Source organism: Rhinolophus hipposideros (genome assembly GCF_964194185.1).
Source record: "Rhinolophus hipposideros genome assembly, chromosome: 1".
NCBI lineage: Eukaryota > Metazoa > Chordata > Mammalia > Chiroptera > Rhinolophidae > Rhinolophus > Rhinolophus hipposideros.
Genome location: NC_138047.1, coordinates 48,470,395 through 48,493,348, shown reverse-complemented (window position 1 = coordinate 48,493,348; position 22,954 = coordinate 48,470,395).

The window sequence follows — 22,954 nt, the reverse complement described above, 5'->3', positions numbered from 1 at the left end:
TAACTCATATGCCAGTATGAAGTCATAGATGGTTCACCCACTGTTTTAATTCAATGCCATAAGAAGTAGCTTGGCTTAAGAACATATAAAAGAATGCCATTGCTCTTCAATGCATTAAATTCATTCCCCATTTATTTTCTTCATTCTAACTCACTTTGATCTTCATTATTGCTCCAGTCCAACACTTTCAGTTCCGGTAAGCATTTCCAAGGCTAGAAAGAGTGTACATGAACCAACAGGGAGGCAGAATTGAAGGGAATGTACTGATGATCAAGTTGTATGGTAACTATCCTTCGGTTAAGGAAAGTTCATTGCAAAGCTCTCCCTTCTGTTCAGGAACTGACAGGAGAAAAAGATGTTAATGTGTTTGGATTACATTAAAGTTTAAAGATTAACTAAAAGAAAAGGAGGGAAAAAGTGCTAATGGCAAGAGCACACAGAAGAGGCATTATTATATTACTGCTAATGCACATAAAACATTGCCTATTAAAATAGGATGACAGTTTTACATCCTATTAAATATATCAAAGCTGTGCTTCAATTACAAATCCTTTTATATGCATGTTCTAACAAATATGCCTTTGATAAAGGGATGTAGCTGCAACTTCTTAAATGCTGAACACAAGTTGTACTATATAATACAGTGCCACAGGAAAAAATACCACCAGAAAATAACCATATTTTGAGATTTCATATATATATGTGTGTGTGTGTGTGTGTGTATATATATATATATTTCATAAGCTATGTATATATCTTATGAAATTTCAAGTGAGCAGCTGAGGAGCAACTCAATTTAAATAGCCAGAGCCTCTGGGCTTGTGATGTTAACAGTGATGTGTTGTACTATTATTTCACATAGTTATTGGTGGAAATAAATTATGTCCTTGAGTTGGTGTATGAATAGAAAAGCAGTTGATCACGTTTGTCTATGATCTTATTTGTGAAATAACTGCCACGCTCTTATTAGAAATACAGATGATGAAATAAATTTCTTTAGAAATCTAAAAGAAATATTTCTGATCTTGAATGGTATACACATTAGTTTTATTGAAATTTCACCTATGTCAGTGTTCAAATATAGTCCACAACCTCTGAACTGTATAATTCTGATTTTTCTTAACAGCTTAAAACTGGCTGGGCAAAAATATTGATAGTGATATTTTTTATTAATTGAATACTAGTAGAGAGTGAAAGATAATGCGTGTTTTAAAAAATGATGATTTTAAGTGATTACTTGTTGAGTCCATGCAAATGTGATATATTGGCCACTATAAAAAGACTGCTTTTTAGCAGAATGCAATCTTACTTTTATTCATGATTTAAGCTAAGAGCAAGATTTTTTTTTCTTTTTTCTTATTTATTATCTATGCACACAGAGGTGTTTTTTTTTCCCCACTAGACATTGAAAAGAATTTGTTACAGTTAATTGCTTCATTTTCTCTTTAGTGTCATAAAAGCCAGCCAAATTAATTACGCAATTAGCTTATCTTTTGTGAACTATTTGGGTCCTTTTCTTTTTTCTCCTCTTACTCCTGCCTGCCCTCAGATTCTGACCCTTCCAGGGTTGGAGTTTGAAGGAGAGGGAAGCAGCTAAAGTGATATAGAAGTTCCTTTTTGGTTTACGCTTTCAGGTGCTGGTGTTGCACTTTCTGGTCTTAAATGTTATTGAAATTTGGCTCTTTTCTCCGGAGGGATAGTTTTGTAAATTCGATGATAACTCCCTCACCACAGTTGAGATAAGAGAGTGCCTTCTCCTTTATGAGTCCTTAAGACTTGTCTTTTGGTTTCTGGTTCTTGGGGTCCAATTACAAAAGATTGCTCTCCCTATTTTCAGGGTCCTTTCAGTAAGACATCCTGTATATACGGTTCACATTTCGTGTATGAAAAACGTTTTCTTCATTCTCTGCCCTAAAAACACTGAGTGTACTGGATGATTCTACCTGGTAGCAAACACTTCTTCACTTTTCTCTCTGATTTGCTTGTCCTTTGGATCTTTCAGAGAAGAGGAATAAAACAGTCCACTGAGCCCCCCATAATTTCAAGAGACAGTAATTAATTCCTCCTAGCTGTTCCCCTAAATCTCTTGCTTGATTAAGCTAAAATAGAAATAAATACCTACCCCTTTTATTGTAGTGTCCATCAAAGAAGAGTTAATTAAGTTGTGATTGTGAATCACTTTTGGAAACCAAAAAATAAAAAATAAATAATAAATAAAAAGAGGTTATTATTTAAGTAATAGAAAAGTTATTTATTTTTCTCCCAAATAAAAGTATGGCTGGCATGCTAGGCAGAATAATGGAATAATTATAGCCCAACTCCTACCTCAACCCCCCCACAAAGGTATTGTGTCCTAATCACTAAAAAACAGACAAACAAACAAAAAAGGAGAGGTGGTCTTTGAAGGTATGATTAATTTAAGGATCGACAGATGGAGAAATTATCTTGGGTTATCTGGGTGGGCTCACCATAAAATCACAAGTGTCCTTATAAGAGACAGACACAGGATGGGTTGACACCCACACAAAGGAGAAAGCAACATAAAACATGGAACAGAGAGAGATTTGAAGTTTCTGGCCTTGAAAATTAAAATAACACAGTCACAGGCCAAGGGAGGCTGAGGCCACTAGAAGCTGGAAGAGACAAGATGTGAATTCTCCTCTAGGGCCTCTGGAAGTAGTATAGCCCTGCCAAAACCTTGATTTTGGCCTGGTGACACTGATTTCAGACTTTGGTATTTAGAACTGTAAGGGAATACTATTTCTGTGGTTTTAAGAAACTAAATTTGTTGTAATTTGTTACAGTAGCTGTAGAAAAATGATAGAACTGGAAATAAATGTGTCATACTTTTGCCTGTGCATGTATAGTTTTGATGTACGATATTTGGTAATACATCTGCCTTTGCTTCAGTCCGTCATCACGCAAAACGTTTTTAGAGTATCTCTAAAAGAAATTTTAACAGCTATAGAAATCATCAATATTAGCAGAAGCAAGTCTATGAATAATCATATTTTAAAAACATTTTTCAAGATACGGTTGTAAAATATAACATTCTCTGTACCACACATAAAACTTTTCACTCTCAAAGGGGGGCAGTCTTAAAGCCTTTGTTTCAACTAAGGGCGGAGCCAAATTTTCACTTTTTATTTGAAAAGAAAAGAAAGCACTTTGGGGACTTCTGAAAGAAAATGATTTTTTTCACTGGATGACGTACCTGGAAGATATATATTTTTTGATCATAAGAATGGGATACATATTTGTGATCAAATTCCTGGAACCACCATGATGAAAGTTACTGAACAGTTAGTTGTAAGCTTTCTTGGCTAAATTACGGATAATTGAAAAAGGAGAAGATTCAGGAGAACTTGATGACTTTCCAAAGTTGAAACAAGTACTTAGCTAAGATGCAGCTGAGATATAAAATCTTCAATATTTTTGAAAAGAAAAATGTGCAAACATAGAAAAACTTCATAACTCTTTCAAGAGTATATCTATCTGTTTGCCAGTCAATCCTTTGTACTGAACTTTCAGTTTTTTTCTCAGTCTGTGTCAATATTTTTATAATCTGGATACAATATATTGCTTTACATATATAGAAAATGTCTTACTCCAGTTTTTGGTATCTTCTAACTTTATTTATGGTGTCTTTAGTAGTACAAGTTTTTTGTTTCTGTTTTTTTTTTTTATGAAAGTCCAATTTTCTAACATTTTAATCTATACTTTATGTTCTTTGTACTGTTGAAGAAAACCTAGGCAGTTCATGTCAGCATTATAAAGATTCATATCCTAGATTTTCTTTTAAACTTTTTTCATTGAAGTATGTTCTCTATCAATAATTGCTTGCTATGGCATGATTTAGTTATTTCATTTTTTTACATGGAAAATCAATTACCCTAATAACATTACTTTTATTTTAGTGCCATATAAAATATTAAGTTCCTATTTTGCTATGGATTTTCAAGCTACGTTTTTAAATATTTCTTTGTGTGTCATACTTTTATAGATTCATAATGAACCCTGGTTTCTGGTAGGGCAATTACCCCATCTTTGTTTGCTTTTTCAAAATCTTATTATCTATTCTGTGACTTTACTCAGTATTATGAGATTTTGAATCAGTGTTCTAACAAATTGTGTGCAAAATTTTTTTAAGCTTGTCATTGACATTTGAGCAGAATTTGAAGAGTACTTTGAAAAAAATGGTATATTAATGACACTTTTCCATCTATGAACATAGTACATCTCTTTGTTTTTCAGATTGTTTTTCAATAACATTTTATACTCTGAGTAGAAATGACTTCACTTCTATGTAAATCTACACAATACTAGATTGTGCTGCTGTACCATTAGTTACTCATGGAGACGTTATGGATGGAAATTTGGATTATCTAATCTTTAGTTATAATTATTGTCAAAATTGACAATCTTGTAGATACATAATTTCATAATTTAAAGTTTATGTTTGATATTGTGTCCTAGAAATTTGGTCACAATGTAATATAGACAATATGTAATGTGTTATAGTTTGCTAATTTACCCTCCCTATGGATGACAACCATTTTGCATTCTATGTCAAAGTATTAGATTTTCTGTATCATCACAGCCTCGCTAACAAGTGTATTACCAAATATTGGATTTTTGCAAATCTAACAGGTAAGGGATGTTATTTCAATGTATTTTTAATTTGTATTTCTCTTTCTATGAAGGATTTTAAGTACGTAATTTTGTGTTTATGCTAATTTGAACTTTCATTCCTGAAACTTGATTATTCATATATTTTAACCATTTTTATTTTATACTGTTGTGCATTTTCATTTCAGTTTTTCATAGACTTTTGTATTAGTGATATCTAAGTTTAAATATTGTAGCTTTCAATAATTTCACCTATTTTGTCATGTCATTTTGACTCAGTTTGTGGTATTTACATTTTACCTTTGTTTTATTTTGCTTTGCCTTGCAAAAAAAAAAAAAAAAAAAGCTAATAGACTTTTTCCTCCAAAGGATAATTAACGATTACTACATCATCCATATTTTCTCTAATGATTTGAAATGCCACCTTTACTGAATAATAAATTTCTATAACTCTTAGGTGTCTTTTTGGATTTCCTATTCTGTTTTATTAGTTTTTCTATCTGTTTATAGGCAAATTCTATATGGTCTTAATAACAGAGGCTTTATAATAATGTTTCAAATCTCTGGTGTACCTACTCCCAAATATTGTTTTCCTGGTTTATCATAATTGCTTAAATGTCTACGAAAATTTTATAATCATCTTATTTTGCTTCAGGTGAAGAATCAAAAGTAACTATTTTTAATGTGATCATGATAACTTTATAAACAAATACAAGAAAATAAAATCTTTAGGATGTGAGGCGTCTTGTCCAAAAAATATAGTATCTGTTGCAATTTTTTTTGTCTCTTCATGTGCTTTAAAGTTTTAAAGTTTAACCTCACATAGTCATAGAGGTTTTATTATTTCTTATTGACTGTATGCCAAGATAGTTTAGCAATGTTGTTGCTATTGCAATTTGGATCTTCATTCTGTCATATAATCTAAATGGTTATTTTTTATATATGACACATATTAATTTTAATGTTAATCTTTCTAAATTGCAATATACAATTAAATCATCTTGTTTGTAATAGGTTTTTTTTTTAAAAAAAATAGTTTCCTGTTTATTTGCTAGATATATATTATCTAAATATAGCTCCTGCATACATACACATAACACATCTTTCTTTCTATTAATTGAGATACACACACATATGTATGGTCAAATTCTATTTTATCAAGTGTTTTTATGGTGAATGGGTCTTACATTACATCAAAAAGATTTATCCAAAACTTCTGTGGAAATTACAATTTTTATTTTTATAATGCATGATACTTTCATTGAGATGTTAAGCTGTTAATCCTATTGAAGTCAATTTTATGAACTGTACCTAGCAAATATATAAATCAAATATAACTTGATTTACTTTCTGAAAAAATACTATTCCAAACACTATAATGATAGAATAGTTTTTTTTTCCTCAGTAATCTCTATCATTTCCACATATTCTAGAATTTATTTTACTCCAGTGAACTATTTATTTTTTCTGTTGTCAATATCAGTTGTTTTTAAGTATGTAGCTTTGTAATGTATTTAACCAGAAGGGACAAATTTCCTCTTTGTTCTTATTATTATGCTTCTCATTATTTGAGCATTGTCTTGGCCATTTTGTGTATATATTATCTTATTTTAATTTTGAATTTATTAGTCAAGTCCCCCAAACACTGAGATTTTATGAAATTTATTGATTATTGTGGGTAGAATAGATACCTCAAATTATGTAAATTTTCTCCTCTGCGAATATGAATTATCTTTCCATTTATTCAGAATTTCTTTTGTAAACTTAAGTAAGTTCTTCATGTTCCTCTCCGCAAAACGAAAAACAAAAACAGACAAACAAAAAAAACTTTCATGATCTAAAACTGCCTATATCTTCAGCTCTCTCCTCTTTGCTATTTACCCTCCAGCCACTCTAGCCTCTCTCTCTTGAAACTGCCAAGCCTTTTGCCATCATATAGCATTTTCACCCTATCCCATCTGCTTGGACACTCTTTTCCCTAATTTTCACGTTTTTGCTCCTTGTTGTCTCTCAGGACTCAGATTATGTGTCACTTTTTTAGAGAGGCTTCCCTTATACCACTGTCTCATATGGCCTCTTAGTATACAGCAGCCTATTCGCTGATAAGCTCTTATCCTGATGTGATGTATTTTTTTTTTTTATGATGGTGATAACTAATACATCTGTTTATTTTCTTCCTGGAAAAAGAAGTCCTCAGTGAGCAAAATAATTACCTATTTTATTCACTGCTAATACTCTATCCCCTAAAAAAAAAAAAAAAAAAAAAAAAAGAGAAAGAAAAAAAGAAAAAGAAATGCCTAAGAGAGGGTAGGCACTAAAATTTTGTAAATGAGGAAAAGTTTATCTACGAGGAAACTTATTTTAATTTTAGATATAAATTAAAATATACACTTGGTTGTCATAGAGACGAAAAATCGTGTACATGATTTTCCTTTTTAAATCTCTCAATAAAAAGAAAAACCTTTCTTATCTCCCTTTCTCATCTCTGTCTGTATATATTTCTAATTTCAGCACTTCCAGTATTTTCACCTGTAAAATTTTCCAACAAAAAATTATCCTGTTACCTTTAAAATATACTTTATGTTCTCTAAAATTGTAAAGGACAGAAAAAAATAGAAGAACTAAGGGAATGGCATTATTAAAATATATTTTGGATTCTTCCCAAGAAAAACAGTATTATTACTAATAAGTGTAGACATTAGGATTGTAAATGATACATATTGATAAGTATTAGAATGACATCTAAAAAGGAAAAACATGATGGTATGGTGATAGGTTGATTGCAAATGTAGAGTTTGAGCCTTATGAGGAATTTTAATAATGTTATATTTTTATCTTAATTTCATAGAAAACAGATTAGTTTAATGATCATGATCATTTATGTTGATTAGTTTCCTTTGCAGCTGGTCCTTTGGAATAATAAATGTTTTCAAAGCAGCATATTTATCTGCAAATATTGTTTTATAAAAGCAAAACTTTTTATAAGACAATATACCAGTGTTTCTGCTGTTAAGCAACATGTTCTCCTTATATTTCACAGATATTAGTGACAACCAGAGCAGTGACCATTAAAAATAAGCTACATTCAGGCATTAAAAATCTAAAGAAAACACTGTGAATATACTTAATTACAAAAGACCAACTTAACTGAAGAGATAATATCAATTTGTAATGTGTATCTCAGAAAAATTAGAAAAACAAAAGAAATATCAGTTCTTTCAAAAAATAAGCACTGAATTATTATGCACATGTGAACATTTATTTTTAGTTTACTTTGACTGTATTATCTGTTAATAAAGTTATTGATGTTTGTGATATTATTAATTGTAATGTTTTCTCAATAATTACCTAAAATTTCTTTTCTTTATTTGCATAAATTTGCATTATAGATGGGGGAACAAAAAATGGTCAAATAACAGATTTGTATAGTACTCTAATATAGTTAGAACAATGTGAAGTCCAGTATCTACTTTTTGTTGTCTATAGCCACTAAGAAGACAAAAAAACAAAACCTGAAAAGAACTCTAAAGTTACAGTAGAACGGTAAAATTGAATCTTAACTCCACTTGTAGATGACATTTTACCGGCAAATATTTCCCAGTTCAACAAGAGCCAGAGATCTCTATGTTTTCAATTTCTGATATGTTGATAAATTAGATTATTATGTAATTTTTAAGGTTCTTGTAAAACCATATAGTTTGTGTTTCTGTAATTCTTGAAAAGTTGCTATATCCAGGATTACCATTATTGACACTATGTATATCATATGATATGCATAATTTAATTTTAAAACTATATACTATATCAACTCTATGAAAGATGACTTATTTTCTTCTCTAGTTTTTCCCAAACAACCATAATCTACTTGCAAGCTACTGATCTCTACTAGTTAGACTCAAGAAGAAAGTGGAAAAAGTCTATGAAGAGAACCCTTTGTCTTTGATATCACAATTATGCACCAGGAATCACATTAGAGAGAAAGTAAAGATTTGGAAGGGAAAGAATTGTTATTTCAATTCTCTGCCTACCTCCTTCTAATGTACTCAAAAGAACACACATACTTACACAAAGAGGATGCAGTCCTTTGAATAAAGAGCCAGGTTACATTAAATTATTAGAAACTGTTTCCAAGGTAGTCCTTTTCAGCTGGCTTATGACCCATGTGAGCCCTGTTTTGTGTATTACTAATAGAGAAAGCCCCATATTATATTTAAAGGAGAAAGCTAGTGGCTGGAGGTCCAAACATCATGCCATAAAGCATCATGTTTTCATTTTTAAAAATGAGGGGGAAGGTAAAGACAATTTATGGCATTAAAATAATAACTGTTCTGTATTGGACACATTATCTTTATCCTTGTCATAGGTACCATGTTTCCCAGAAAATAAGACCGGGTCTTATATTAATTTTTGCTTTAAAAGGCTCATTAGGGCTTATGTTCAGGAGATGTCATCCTGAACAATCATGCTAGGGCTTATTTTCCAGTTAGCTCGTATTTTCGGGGAAATACTGTACTTGTCCTAATGGATTTACCTTTTCTCTTTGCTAGTGAAGCTTTGTCTCATACTCAGTTTATGTTGATATCTTGATTTTTCCACTGGTATTGTTAAGTGATGTCCATTCCATTCACGTAACTTACCCTCTACATTAGCTACTTGGGTGTGTACAGTGAGGATATGTATAGATATGGACAAAATATCTGAACTTTGCCTGTTCACTATTTTTAAAAATCCCACATGCCAGAACTTTTCCCCCTTTTCTTTAAAATGACTTCATTTAAAATATTTGATTTTGATTTGTATATGTAAACTGAATTCAATATCCTTAAAGGGTCCAACTCTCACTTTACTCTCCTAAACTATAAATGTTCTCAAATAAAGAAAGTGTAGCATGCAAGCTTTTTAAATAAAGAAGGTCTTATGAATATTTAGATACACACACACATACACACACACACATACACACACACAAGTGATGCATATTCCTTCAACTGTGGCTTTCAAGAAAATAACTGCTTTTATTTGAAATATCTATAATTTACTTGAAGGCCTGACAACTGAAATAGCTAGAAATCTGAGCCAATCACCCTAGGTGTTTTTTTCCTGTGCAAACTTTACTTATGCTATTTTTGTAAATTTTCACTGGATATCCACATTCCTGGATTATCTCTACTAGATGAAACAAAATCAGTCACATAAATTCAGAGACGAAAAAGGCTGAGGCTTAAGAATCTTACAATTTCCTCAATTTTTCTTAATAGAAATTGAAGTACGTAGAATTTAACTAAGTTGAAACATAGCCAATCCTAGAACCTAGGTCTAATTTCACTCTGGTCTTTTCTCCACCACTTTATGTTTCCTCTTATTTTAGGATTCCCTGGATTAATCTACTTCTGATCTTGATTATGTCATAACATTTAGAAAGCAACAGAAATGAACATCAAAAAGTAGGGATAAATTAAATATGAAGTAGGTCCTTCATATTGGACATTGCTACTTATGACTTTCACAATAATTTTATTTAAACCTCTTTCCCAATTTTAAAAATTATATTAATTGGAAGAGAAATATGAACAAATGAAATGATGACTCATAGACTGAAAATGAACAAAAGGAATGAATTATAAAATCTAACTAAAAGTATCCTAAAAAATCTACCCCGTCTTTATCCCTCAATTTATTACATGATATATACAAATTAAAAAAAATAGGAATAAAATGAGACATTTAAGTTCAAAAATAAAACAAGACAAGAAGCACTCTTATTAGAGCAAGTCACATTTTCTAACTTCAAGATTTCATGTTTCATTATATGTCTCAAAGCTGAATCATTCACAACAGATGTCTGCATGAATAGTAGATATTTCTGTAAGTCATGACAGAATCTTCCAATTCAGTTTCATTTGTGTTTTGTTTTCATGCATTTTAGAAGTATGAACATATGAAAACATAGCATAAATTTGCTATCTAAATAGTGTGAAACTAAAAAGTAAAAATTCATCTTACCACATCTACTTAAAAAGAAATGAAAAAGAAAACTGCAAAATTCATTCAGGAGAAACCACATTAACTTCATGGAATGTTAGTGGAATGTTTCTCTCTCAGTCTTTAGTCTTCAAAATTGTCAGGTTAAGGAATGTTCAAATTTTTTGAACAGTAAATAACATCTGTTCAATTGCTAATAATAACAGTGGGGATATTTAGAATATTTTCCTTTGATATTATGGTATAATTTATCCTCCGTACCAAGGATGGGGAAAGGTAAATGGTACCTGTTGTCACAGTTCTCAGGATCCAGAATGTGTTTTTACTTTGTCAGTGCCTAAAGTTGAGTGAGCTCCCCAACATACCCTACAGAAAATTTTCACTTTTTTATTTTTTTAAACAATTATTTCCATCTTCATTGAATTTGGTCATTAACCACTCAAAGGATTTTTGTACATACTTGAAGCAAAAGAGAAGTCATTACTTCAAGAAACTGCACACAAAATCAGCAGGATACAAAGTGATTTGATATATTTTAAGTTCCTATGAGTATGTATAATTAGATTTAGAGAACGTACTTATTTTAAAGAAACAAAGAATACCCAAACTAATGGTCATGACTATTTTCTTGAATCGGTGATCCAAATCTTTGTTCCCAGTCTGCACTATAAATGGTCCTTTGTTCCTGTAGTTTTCCATTGATTTATGCCATGGGACAAAGGAGTACTAATAAGCAAATAAGAAATTCTCTCTTATTGCAGCATAAACTGTAATAGTAGCCCTTCCTCTTGATGATCAGCATCAGTTATTTCATATTTTATGATACAGCCACTTAATCTTCCCTAAACCACTCCCTTATTTGTTCTCCCTCAGTTAACTCATTATAGATAATTTCCTTGGGTGGCTTTATATGTTTTAGGGTTAACTGAGAAATGGCTAATATAGAAGGAATAGAGGCTCATGAGACTGAGCCATTTTTTTTTCATGCTATTTGTGCCTTCAAGGCCTGCTAGAGAACATTATGCTAAGTGAAATAAGTCAGATGGAGAAAGGTAAATACCATATGATCTCACTTATATATGGAATCTAAAGGATAGAATAAATGAACAAACTAATCAGAAACAGTCTCACAGATAAGAAAAACTGAGAGTTGCTAGATGGGAGGAGGGGAGGGAAGGCATGAGGGAGAAGGTGAGGGGATTAGAAAGCACAATTGGTAACCACAAGATTGCCATGGAGATACAAAAGACAGTTTGAGGAATATAATCAATAATGTTGTAAAGATTTTGTAGGGTATCCGATGGACACTCGTCTTATTAGGGAGACTACTTCAGGGATGGTGTAGGTGCACACACACACACACACACACACACATATAATTATAGTTGAAATTCATTATTATTTAGCTTCAGCTTCAGGTGTACACTGCAGTGGTCAGGCACCTACATCATCCATGAAGTGGTCTCCCTAGTAAGACAACTGTACTCCACTTCCTATGACCATATATATGTACATGTATATGTACATATATACATATATACACACATATATATGTCATATACACATATATGTAATATATACACATATGTCATATATATGTATATATTATATATATGTATATGTATAGTCACAGGAAATGGAGTACAGCATAAGGAATAGACAGTGGAAATGTAATGTCTGTGTGTGATATCAGAGGGGTAGTAGATTGGGGGAGGGGGGGTTATCACTTTGTGAGGGATATAAATGTCTAACTATTACATTGTTTTGTATACTTGAAACTAATAAACAAACAAACAAAAAACTTAACAAATTATGCACTTGAAAAAAAAAGACCTGCTCAAACTCAATTCCATCTTTGTATTGAATTTCACTCAATGAGTATTGCTGCAATGCTCAAATTTCAAACTTGTTAGGTTACAAAATACCATATTCATGATAGACAGCTCATACTACATGATAATTTAGTGGATTATGTTTAAATGTTCAGTGTCTATCAGAGCCCATTAGCAAACAGAAACTGTTTTTCAATGGAGAATAGTTATCTATCATAGATGGTATGATTTTGCTCCAGTGTCCTAAGGGCCCGTTCTGTCATTTTCCATTAGAGGCCTGTCAAAGTTTCCATACAGCCTCCTTATCTGCTGCAAATACTTCAGATAACATTTGATCGCTAGGTCATAAGTCCCAAATATCAGTCTCATTTATACAGCTGCCTGAATCTGTTGCAGAGCTCATAAAAATAGCTTCAAAAACTTTAAAGATGTTAGTAAATAGAATTCAGGAATAAATAAAAGATAATATATTATGACCAAGTGGGACTTATTCCTTAAACAGTAGTTAGTTTTAACTTCTGTAAATCAATTAACGTAATACAATTCATTAATAAAGAAGAAAAAATAAGTGATCATCTCAACACATGAAAATTATTGAAAGATTTAAGCACCATTCATGATATAAAAAAATTCATTTGTCTTGTTCTTTTGTTGTTTTCAGTTTTATATACCACATATCAGTTAAATCATGTGGTTCTCTACTTTTTCTCTCTGACTTATTTCACTTAGCATAATAATCTCAAGATCCATCTATGTTGCAACTGTGTTACAGAATTGTATACCGGAAACCTATGTAACTTTACTACAATAAACTTTAATTTAAAAAAAACCATGAATACAAAAAAAAATTTAAAGACTATAAATAGGAAAGTTTTTTTTTAATATGTAAAGTACCTATAAAAATTTACAGCTAAAATCATATTTACTAAAATGTGGAATATTATTCTCCTAGGATCAGGAAGAAGTCCTGACATTAAAGCAATAATATCCTCTCTTACCACTTCTAATCAGAATTTCACTGGAGGTCACAACAATTGTAATAAGGAAAGGAAATAAATTAAAGGCATAAAGTTTGGAAAAGGAGATTTAAAACTTCATTTGCAAGTTACTTGATTGGCATGTAGAAAATTATAATTAATTTAAAAATACTAAAATTATTAGTGAATTGAGAAAGTATAGTGTATATATAATACATTTTATTTCTACCTTTGACAAGTAATTAGAAAATGAAATTTGTAAATACAACATGCATATTGGATTAATCAGTCCTTGTTAACCTAGCTAGCTATCCTTCATTTGCATGAAATAAAATAGAATAAAATAAATGAAATAGAATAAAATAGAATAAAAATATAATAAGTATAGAATATAATAAATATAATAAAATACAATAACATAGAATAGAATAGAATAACATAAAATAATTTGAAATATGTTTACAAAAATGCATAATATTTACATAGTAAAAGCTACATAATACTACAGAAAAAAGTTAAAGAACACTTAAATAAATGGAGAGATCATGTGTATGGATTGAAGAGCTCAAAATTATTAAAATGCAAAATGTCTAAAAATTGATCTGTAAATTCAATGGAATTGCAATTTAAATTTCAGAAGGCATTTTATAAATATTCCAATCTCATTCTATATTTGTGTAGAATTTGAAGTGATCTATAATAGTCAAAACCTTGACATAATGACACTTTTGGACATGTTAACTCTGAATTATTCTTGCATTGTACTCTATATATTCATTAAATGTTATTGGTTGGCTTAAAGTTATTCATATTGTTGCCTAGTTATCCTTCTGTCCCCTTGATTCCTATAATTCCTCTACTAAATCAATATTTATAATGAAAACTTTTTTTTTGTCCTTGTTTGATAAGTGTATTATCTCAGCCATCACTGAGCACTCTTGCACTGATTTTTCTGTACTATGATTATGTAGTACATTTTCTGGCATTAACCAACAAAGATTTGAGGCTGTAAAACAAATTACAAGTTTTGGGGGCTCTTAAAGGATCCCAGTCCAAGAGATGCAGATTCAGGTAGCAATTCAAACTGCTCTCTGGAAAGAATAAAGAAAGGCAGAGTTTATAAACCACCTAATGTAATCATTTCATGCAAATGAAGGATAGCTGGCTAGGTTAACAAGGACTGATTAGTCCAATATGCAAATGAGGGAAGTGATAAGTACATGGAAAGAAGTAAAGTCCATATGTGTCCATTCCACAGTTGTTGTTCCAGGGTGTTTATGAGTCAGTCTCTAGCTTAATTTAGCAACAGGTTTAGAAACTTAATAGCAGCTCTGAGAACTGAGGCACAAGATGGGCATATATCCCACTTTTTTAATAGTGGCTTGACTCTATTTTAAGTGACTCAATTAGCCATTTTATTCCATTTTATTTTTCCATTGTCAGTACTTATTGGTATGACACATTCTTATTTCATATATATGACATAAATATATTTATATTATATATAATATAAATATATAATCTTTATTCAACATAGCATTGAAAGTTCTAGCTAGTGCAGTCAGGCAAGAGAAAGAAATAAAAGGCATCCAAATTGAGAATGAAGAAGCTAAAATGTCACTTTTTTCAGATGGCATGAGTTTTGAAATAAAAAATCCTAAAGGCTCCACCAAAAAAAATATTAGAAACATAAAAAAATTATATAAAGTTCCTTTGCTATTTCAACCAGACTATGTACTCATCTCTAGGTATGGATGCTACTTTGGCCACATGCTCAGCTTCGTAGTGCTTCTTCTGCCTGGGATTTGGTACCTCAATGTTTTCTTTGTATCTGTGGATTTTCAAACTTTTACTTTCATGTTGATTAAGCTATCCGTATCAAGCCGCTGGAAAGTACCCTATTTTCTCTACCTTTTAAATGTATTTCAACTCTGTACCATTATTATATCATCTCCATCACCCAAGAAAAGCAACTATCATATTTCTGTGAATAACCAAGGTAGACTATAAACAACTGTCCTTGAATTCAATGTAATATTTAATATTCTCCCATCTTTGTCCCAACTTAGAATTCTCTCCCATTGTCTAATTCTGACATGTAAATATAGGATCACATCATTTTCTTATCAAAATGCTCCAGTAGCTTCCATCATATTCAGGGAAAAAAAAAATCCAAAGTTTAACATAGTATACATGAATGATCTGGTCCCTAGCCATCTTTACAAACTATTGTTTCCCCTCAATAAATAAATAAATAAATAAATAAATAAATAAATAAATAAATAAAGTAAATTTTTTAAATATGGAAAGCCTGTCATTTTCTTTACTCAGGGAATTAATGCCATTGTATTTTCCTGGGCTTGGAAAACCATTCCCTCAAATATTCACAGACTCATTCTTTACTTCATTTATTTAATTTTTGTCAAAAGCCTCTCCTGATCACTCTATATAAAATAGATTATACCTTTTTATTACATCATTAGGTAACAAATCATCCACTTTTATTTTCCTTTACTGTACTTTTTTATCTATCTGACATTTTATTTTCTTTTTTTTTTTTTTTTTTTTTAATTAATTTTATTGGGGTGACAATTGTTAGTAAATTTACATAGATTTCAGGTGTACAATTCTGTATTACATCGTGACATTTTATTTTCAATCTATTTATTTATGTGTGCTCTTATTATGACCTTTCACATTGTCTTATAGTAATTCATGTTTTACTTTACCTTGATGAACTTAGGCAGTGTGTAGAATAAATTAAAGACTGTAAATTATAATTGTGAAGAAGTGATATTTTATGTAGTATGTTCCTTTCAGTATAATCTGTGGAAGAGTTATACGGGGTATGGATATAGTACAGAAAAGATAGATGGGGGTAGTGGATAAGAGAACACCTCAGAGAGATCATTCAGAGATATTTTCTCTTTTGCTTTAGTCAATAAATCTTTCAAAGTTTCCTAATAGTGTTAGGAGTTTGCTCAGAGGTCACATACTAATCAACTGAACAGTGGGCATTTGAATTTATTCTTTGTTTTTAGACTTCCTTTAAATACACCAATTTTGTCAAATTAGAAGTTCCAGAGAAAACAGTTGCAATAGAAAGTAATGTTTTCTGAAGTTATTTCATTGAGAAACATAGGCACAAGAATTGGTTTTATAATGAGAAAACATGTAAAAGGCAGAAGTGTTCCTAGAAGAAATTTAAGGCTTCAAAATATGCAACCCCAAGAAAGAGACCAAAGTTGCATTTTCATTATATGTAGTGTATCTTGGCTGTCTTCTGATCAGGTAAGTGGATTTACACTGCCAATATCTTGCCAACCACTAATCAGTGTGGGTCCAAGATACACAGTTCTTATAATTAAAATAAAAAAAATAATTTCTTGAGATATACAAAAAATTTGTATGCACAAAATCCATGAAGGAAGTGAGGATACCTTTAATGAGGGTTTTAATTCAAGGATTCAGGGAAACTATTCAATTACCTTAATCAAACATTGTATTGAGGAGCTATATGCACAGAACAAGACAGGTGACTTACAGGTCCCATACCCGCTTGTCCCATGGTCGGCCTGGACAGAAATTTATGGTGTTTAATCAAAGTCCATTAACTATGAGCAAAACTCAAAATCATAAAACAGCTGGTGGTAAAACAAAATGAAAAGTATAAGGAGTATCACATAGCAGTTTCCTGGTTTAAACAAAGTCTGGTCTTAAAATTTGGTTTCAGTTGGCCTCTGTGACTTAATGTGAGTGTGTGGAAATAAGAAGATAGAAACTGTCTTTGTCTAGCAGAAAGTAACACCAAAAAAAGGAAGGAAGGAAGGAAGGAAGGAAGGAAGGAAGGAAGGAAGGAAGGAAGGAAGGAAGGAAGGAAGGAAGGAAGGAAGGAAGGAAGGAAGGGGGGAGAGAGAGAGAGAGAGAGAGAGAGAGCGAGAGAGAGAGAGAAAGGAAAGAAAGAAAGGGTACGTGGACAAACTGCATGCAGTATAAAATTTCAAATAAGATAAAAAAAAACTGTTAAAGAGTAATCTAAGACCACTGAAGTAACCTATTTAAAACTGAATGTATTAATTGGCCAGGTGAGAGACCATCACATCATTCAAGAACAAGTGCAGTGAATTTTCTGAGTGTAAGATGAAAGAACTAGATATAAGGGTGTGGTGGGGAAATCTTAAAGACACATTTTTTTGGTTAAAAAGAAAATGATGTCATAGTGAAAACCCAATGCCAAATTTTTGTAAGGTGTATAAAGTGATTAAATTTTATTGCACCAAAAAAAAAGATAAAGAAAATTATGTCTCTTGTAACTGGTAATTATTCCAGTATATAGCCATTGAGCAGTCTTAAGCACATATATATTTCTCAATAAGGTCTGGAAGGAGCTGCATAAAGTATTCTGATTGTTGTGTCTGTACCTATCTATCTATATCTGTCTGTCTGTCTGTCTGTCTGTCTGTCTGTCTGTCTATCATCTACTGTGTTTCCCTGAAAATAAAACCTAGTCGGACTATCAGCTCTAACGCGTCTTTTGGAACAAAAATTAATATAAGACCCAGTCTTATATCATATTATACCCAGTCTTATATAATATAATGTAAGACCGGGTCTTATATTAATTTTTGCTCCAAAAGACGCGTTAGAGCTGATGGTCTAGCTAAGTCTTATTTTCAGGGAAACATGGTATATATATATATATATATATCCATCTTGCCTTGATATTAACAGCAGTAAGCATGTAGTGAGAAAGTTCATATGCAGGAAAAAATTCCCTCCATCAGGTTCTGATGATAGTCCTATCAACAGATATTGATATTCATCAAATTGTTTGTTGAATAATTATAGGTTTTATTTTGGATACAAAACTTAGGTCTTCAGAAGCATGCCTCCAAATTGTGAGGTGTATGGATGTAAAAGACATCATGTGCTAAGGACTTTTAATAATTATTTCCCTTTTTTGTGTATGGGGAAACCCAAATATTTCTTTAATGTGTCTCTAAAACTCCCTTTTAAATCTGAGAGCCTGGTTCAAATGAAGATGTACCCACTTGGGTCCATTGGACAATAAGCACTGATTCACATAGATTTGAAATTGCTTTCTGGGTCACTTAAGAAGCTTTTGGAATAATTCAGTGAGACTGTTTGTGCATTTGGAGTCTGTCTGGTATACACATTACATAATCTATTTGAAGTCAGAATCCCACATAGAATGTTGCAGCTGTATTGGCAGTTAGGCAAAATGCACATTTCTGTTTAGCAGCATCACTGTGAATCATGGTAAAGGTAAACATTTATCTCTTATAAAACTTTCCATAGATGCATACCTTCCTGAGCTTTTTGAGTGTGTTTCTAACTCACATGCAGAGACAGAGCTCATTATTGCTTGCTATGATATTGTTCTCAACATAAGAACTCAGTCTCCCATACAAGCTGCCAGAATATTAATTATGTTTATTATATTTAATCAAAGTACAAATAAAAGGATTCTGGGTGGAAATGGAACAAACCCTTGAAATACACTAACCCTTATTTACTAAGAAGCTTATAGTGAATGTGATATTCAACAGAATATAACTAGGTAGGTTGCCAGTGTTGAGGGGGCAGAGGAAACGTTTGCAACAAACTTTGAATTAAATTTATCCCTGACACTTAACCCACTGCTTTAATCTTTTCTCTCTGTTTTATTTCCTAAATAAGTGACAGGCTTTTTCAGAAATCCTGCAAAAATGTTTAGACACATATGACATTAGTATACTGAGATCAAAATGGTGATAAAAATGAAAGCTCTGGTCATCCTTTCAGTGAAGGCACAAACACACCTGGTTTTGGTCCTGTGCCTTACAGTAAGTTAGAATGTATGAAAACATGCACAATGTCCAAAAACTGCTGAAAATGATCTGTAGCATTACTGATAATAATTGAGTGCTCATTATGTATGGAAGTGTATACTGTAGATTTTACCTAGTAACATAAAAATTAAATAGATATGTGGAAGATGGACAGTTGCAGGTGTCTCCTGCTGCCCCAGTCAACACAGATTACTATAATTTCTCACAACTTTCCTCCAGAGTATTCCAGAGAGAAGAAATGATGTTTCATAAAAAGCAATATGATTATGGTGAAAATAAAAGTTATACAATAGCACTATCATCTCCCCACGTCTATTCCATGGGGAAGTAAAAACTATGTTTACAAAACAGTATAAGCTGCTATCCACAGATTTAGAACAGGAGCCGTACTATTAGTGCTGTCCAATTCAGCATCTTTTCTGTCTTTGCATACTCAGATCAAAATTCAATTTCCAGCTAGAAACAAGTTTACTTTTTTGATTATCCCCCACATCCTTCCCCCTCTTCCCATTAGTGCTAGCATACTTACTTTTTTGTGTCACACTTGTCTGCTTATATCTAATCACACACAATAAGTCACTTTCCTTTCATTTCATTCCAACTGTGTATCCAATCAAATGTTCACTAATTTGTTTTGAGGATATCCATGCTCCTATTCCCTGAAACATTGCTCTTAGGAAAGGGAAAAAAAAAAAAAAAAAAAAAAAGGAAAGAGACTCAACAAAGCAAAATAGCCTCAGCATAAAATCAAAAAATGCTGTCAGTATGATTTTGTGTCTCATTTGAACACAAGCAGCTGAAAGAACTAGTGTTTATTAGTATGACCCTTATGATACTATTCCCATACTACTTCTGAATGCTGAACTTTCTGTGCATCAAATAAACACGAAATGGCAATATGCGTATATAGTTTAAAATCCCTGTTCAGTTTCAATGCAAAGCTCTTGTCACACTTGACTTCATCCCAGTTTTTGACTGAGCAAGCAATGAAATGCAAGGAGACCACCACCAACTCCTACTCATAGGGTAGACCCCAAAGAAGAAGGGCAGGAAGGATAACTGGAATCATTGGCTTAGTTTTACAGTTTCAATTAATGATGGAAATAAACCAGGGGACCCTTAAGGTGAGAAGAATTTAGAATTCCCTGAAAATATTCTTTATAGTGTTAGAAAGCCCACCCTGGAAGCAGAGTCAGCCTTGCCAGTCCATGGCAGGGAGGTATTCTACTTTCTTACAGAATTAATTATCTTTACAGATTACCTGCCCCTGTCCCTCATGTTTTACCTTCTTCTTCCCAAGGTAAAGAGAATCTAATGATCTAATGGGTCTGGATACTTTTTTTTTTTTTTTTACAACTAATTTCATTTGTGATTTATTTTGATGGATGTTATGAACCACAAAAGCATTTTAACATTTTACAAAGTGTTACGTACAATAAGTAATTTATTGACTAATGTTACTTTCTCTAACCATGCCAACTCCATGGAATATTAATTTCTTATGCAAACTAGTTTTTTCCTGTGCCAATATGACATCATTTTTACCAAGAGTTAGAAAATTCCTCTTAATATGATAAAGAATTAAACAAACTTCATGTTTAAATATGTCATAGCTGTTCTCATAATACAATTTTTCTATTAATTTTAAAAGGTAGAAAATAACTGGATACTTTTAACCAGCTTCTTTGCACCTTTACCTGAAAAAGTAGCTCCTAAGATTGAGCCATTTTGGCTTATTTCTGAAGCCCTGTATCTGGCAATAATATACAAAGTTGCTGCTTCATTTTTTCACTTGACCACCTCAAAATTGCTTCTTTTTATTTGTTCTGGACATGTTTATAATATGTGAAATATCTTCCAGCACCACCTTTGGGGTGTGTGTGTGTGTGTGTGTGTGTGTGTGTGTTTAAATTAATTAGTTTTATTTACTATGCTTAGATATTAGAAAATAGAGAAAAACAATCCAACTTAATCCCGCTTGATGTAGCAAGCTCTGCTATATAAACACATTTAAGTTACCCAGTCTAATGCATGGTAAATGAGGGGTAAATGGCCTATCTTCGATCACTGAAGGTTTTTTCATCTTTTTCCCAGGAAGAGGCGTGAGGATGAAATCAGAGCCAAGAACTGAGGTAGCTATTAGGATCTGCAGTGTCCAAGTCTGCATTTTCAGCTTCTCTTCATCTTCAGCAACTCAGCAGCTGTGGAGGGAGCTGTTTAGCTAGGATTGCCTTGGAATGCTGAGGAACATTTTTGGAGGGGAGTGGCCTGAGGGCAGTGAGAACCAGAAGGCAATGTGAAGTGCAACGGGGCAGACAAGAAGAGGAGTTGAGGCTCTTACATTTCAGCTTAATCATGTAAATTCTCTGAACCTCAGCTGCCTCCTTTTCTCACATTATGCTCATCCTCTGGTGAACATTAAAAGAGAAAACATATGTCAATGTAGCTAGATTGGGATTCTAGCTAGAATCAGAGTTAAAGAGCAAGTTAAGTGGCTGATATTCTCATCAATCCCTCAGAAACTGGAAATCTTAGTAATGTTATCTACCATTTTTGATTACATGATCTATGTCAATCATAGCACTATCCACTTTATATTTATTACCTCATATGTTTACAGATCAGTTTAGAAGACAATTATCTTATGTCTTCATTTTATCAGGTTAGTGCAAAGGTAATCGCAGTTTTCACAATTATTTTCAACCTTTTAAACTACAATTACTCTTGCACCAACCTAATATACAAGAGGAAAGTAAAGTAAAAGACAGCTTAAGTGGTTAGTCCAAGTCTCGTAGCTGTTTTGTGTGATAGAAGTGATTCAGAATAGAACTGTAACTTTTTCTGTCTGACTTATTTCACTTACCATTATATATTCAAGATCCATCCATGTTGTCACAAATGGTCCTATTTCATCTTTTCTTACCACCGAATAGTATTCCATTGTGTATATATACCACAACTTCTCTACCCATTCATCTATCGAAGGACATTTTGGTTGTTTCCATGTCTTGGCCACCGTAAACAAAGCTGCAATGAACATTGGAGCACACATGTCTTTATGTATAAATGTTTTCAGTTTTTTTGAGTAGATACCCAGGACAGGGATTGCTGGGTTGTATGGTAATTCTATTCGTAATTTTTTGAGGAACCTCCACACTGCCTTCCCTAGTGGCTGCACCAGTCTGCATTCCCACCAACAGTGTATGAGGGTTCCTTTTTCTCCACAGCCTCTCCAACACTTGTTACTAATACTTATAAATTGTTTATTATTGTGTCTGATATAATATTATGAGACATTAACAAATGCTAGTTGTTATCATATTATTGTAATAGTTATTTTTTTCGTCATGCCTTAAATGACTTTTCTTTTAAATATCTTTATTCAGGTATTACTGGTATATGAAAAAATGGCATATTTAATGTACACAATTTGCATAATTAGGAGATGTGCATACACTTATAAAAATATCACCACAATCAAGGTTATGAATCTGTCCATTTTCTGCAAACGATTCCTGTGCCCCCATCCCTAATTTGTGTGTATGTATGATAAGGACACTTAACATGAGCTCTATCTGCCTAACTTTTAAGTGACAAAACTGAATTAACTATATGCACAGTGTTGTAAAGTAGAGCTCTAGATCTTATTCATCTTATACAACTGAAACTTTATACCCATTGA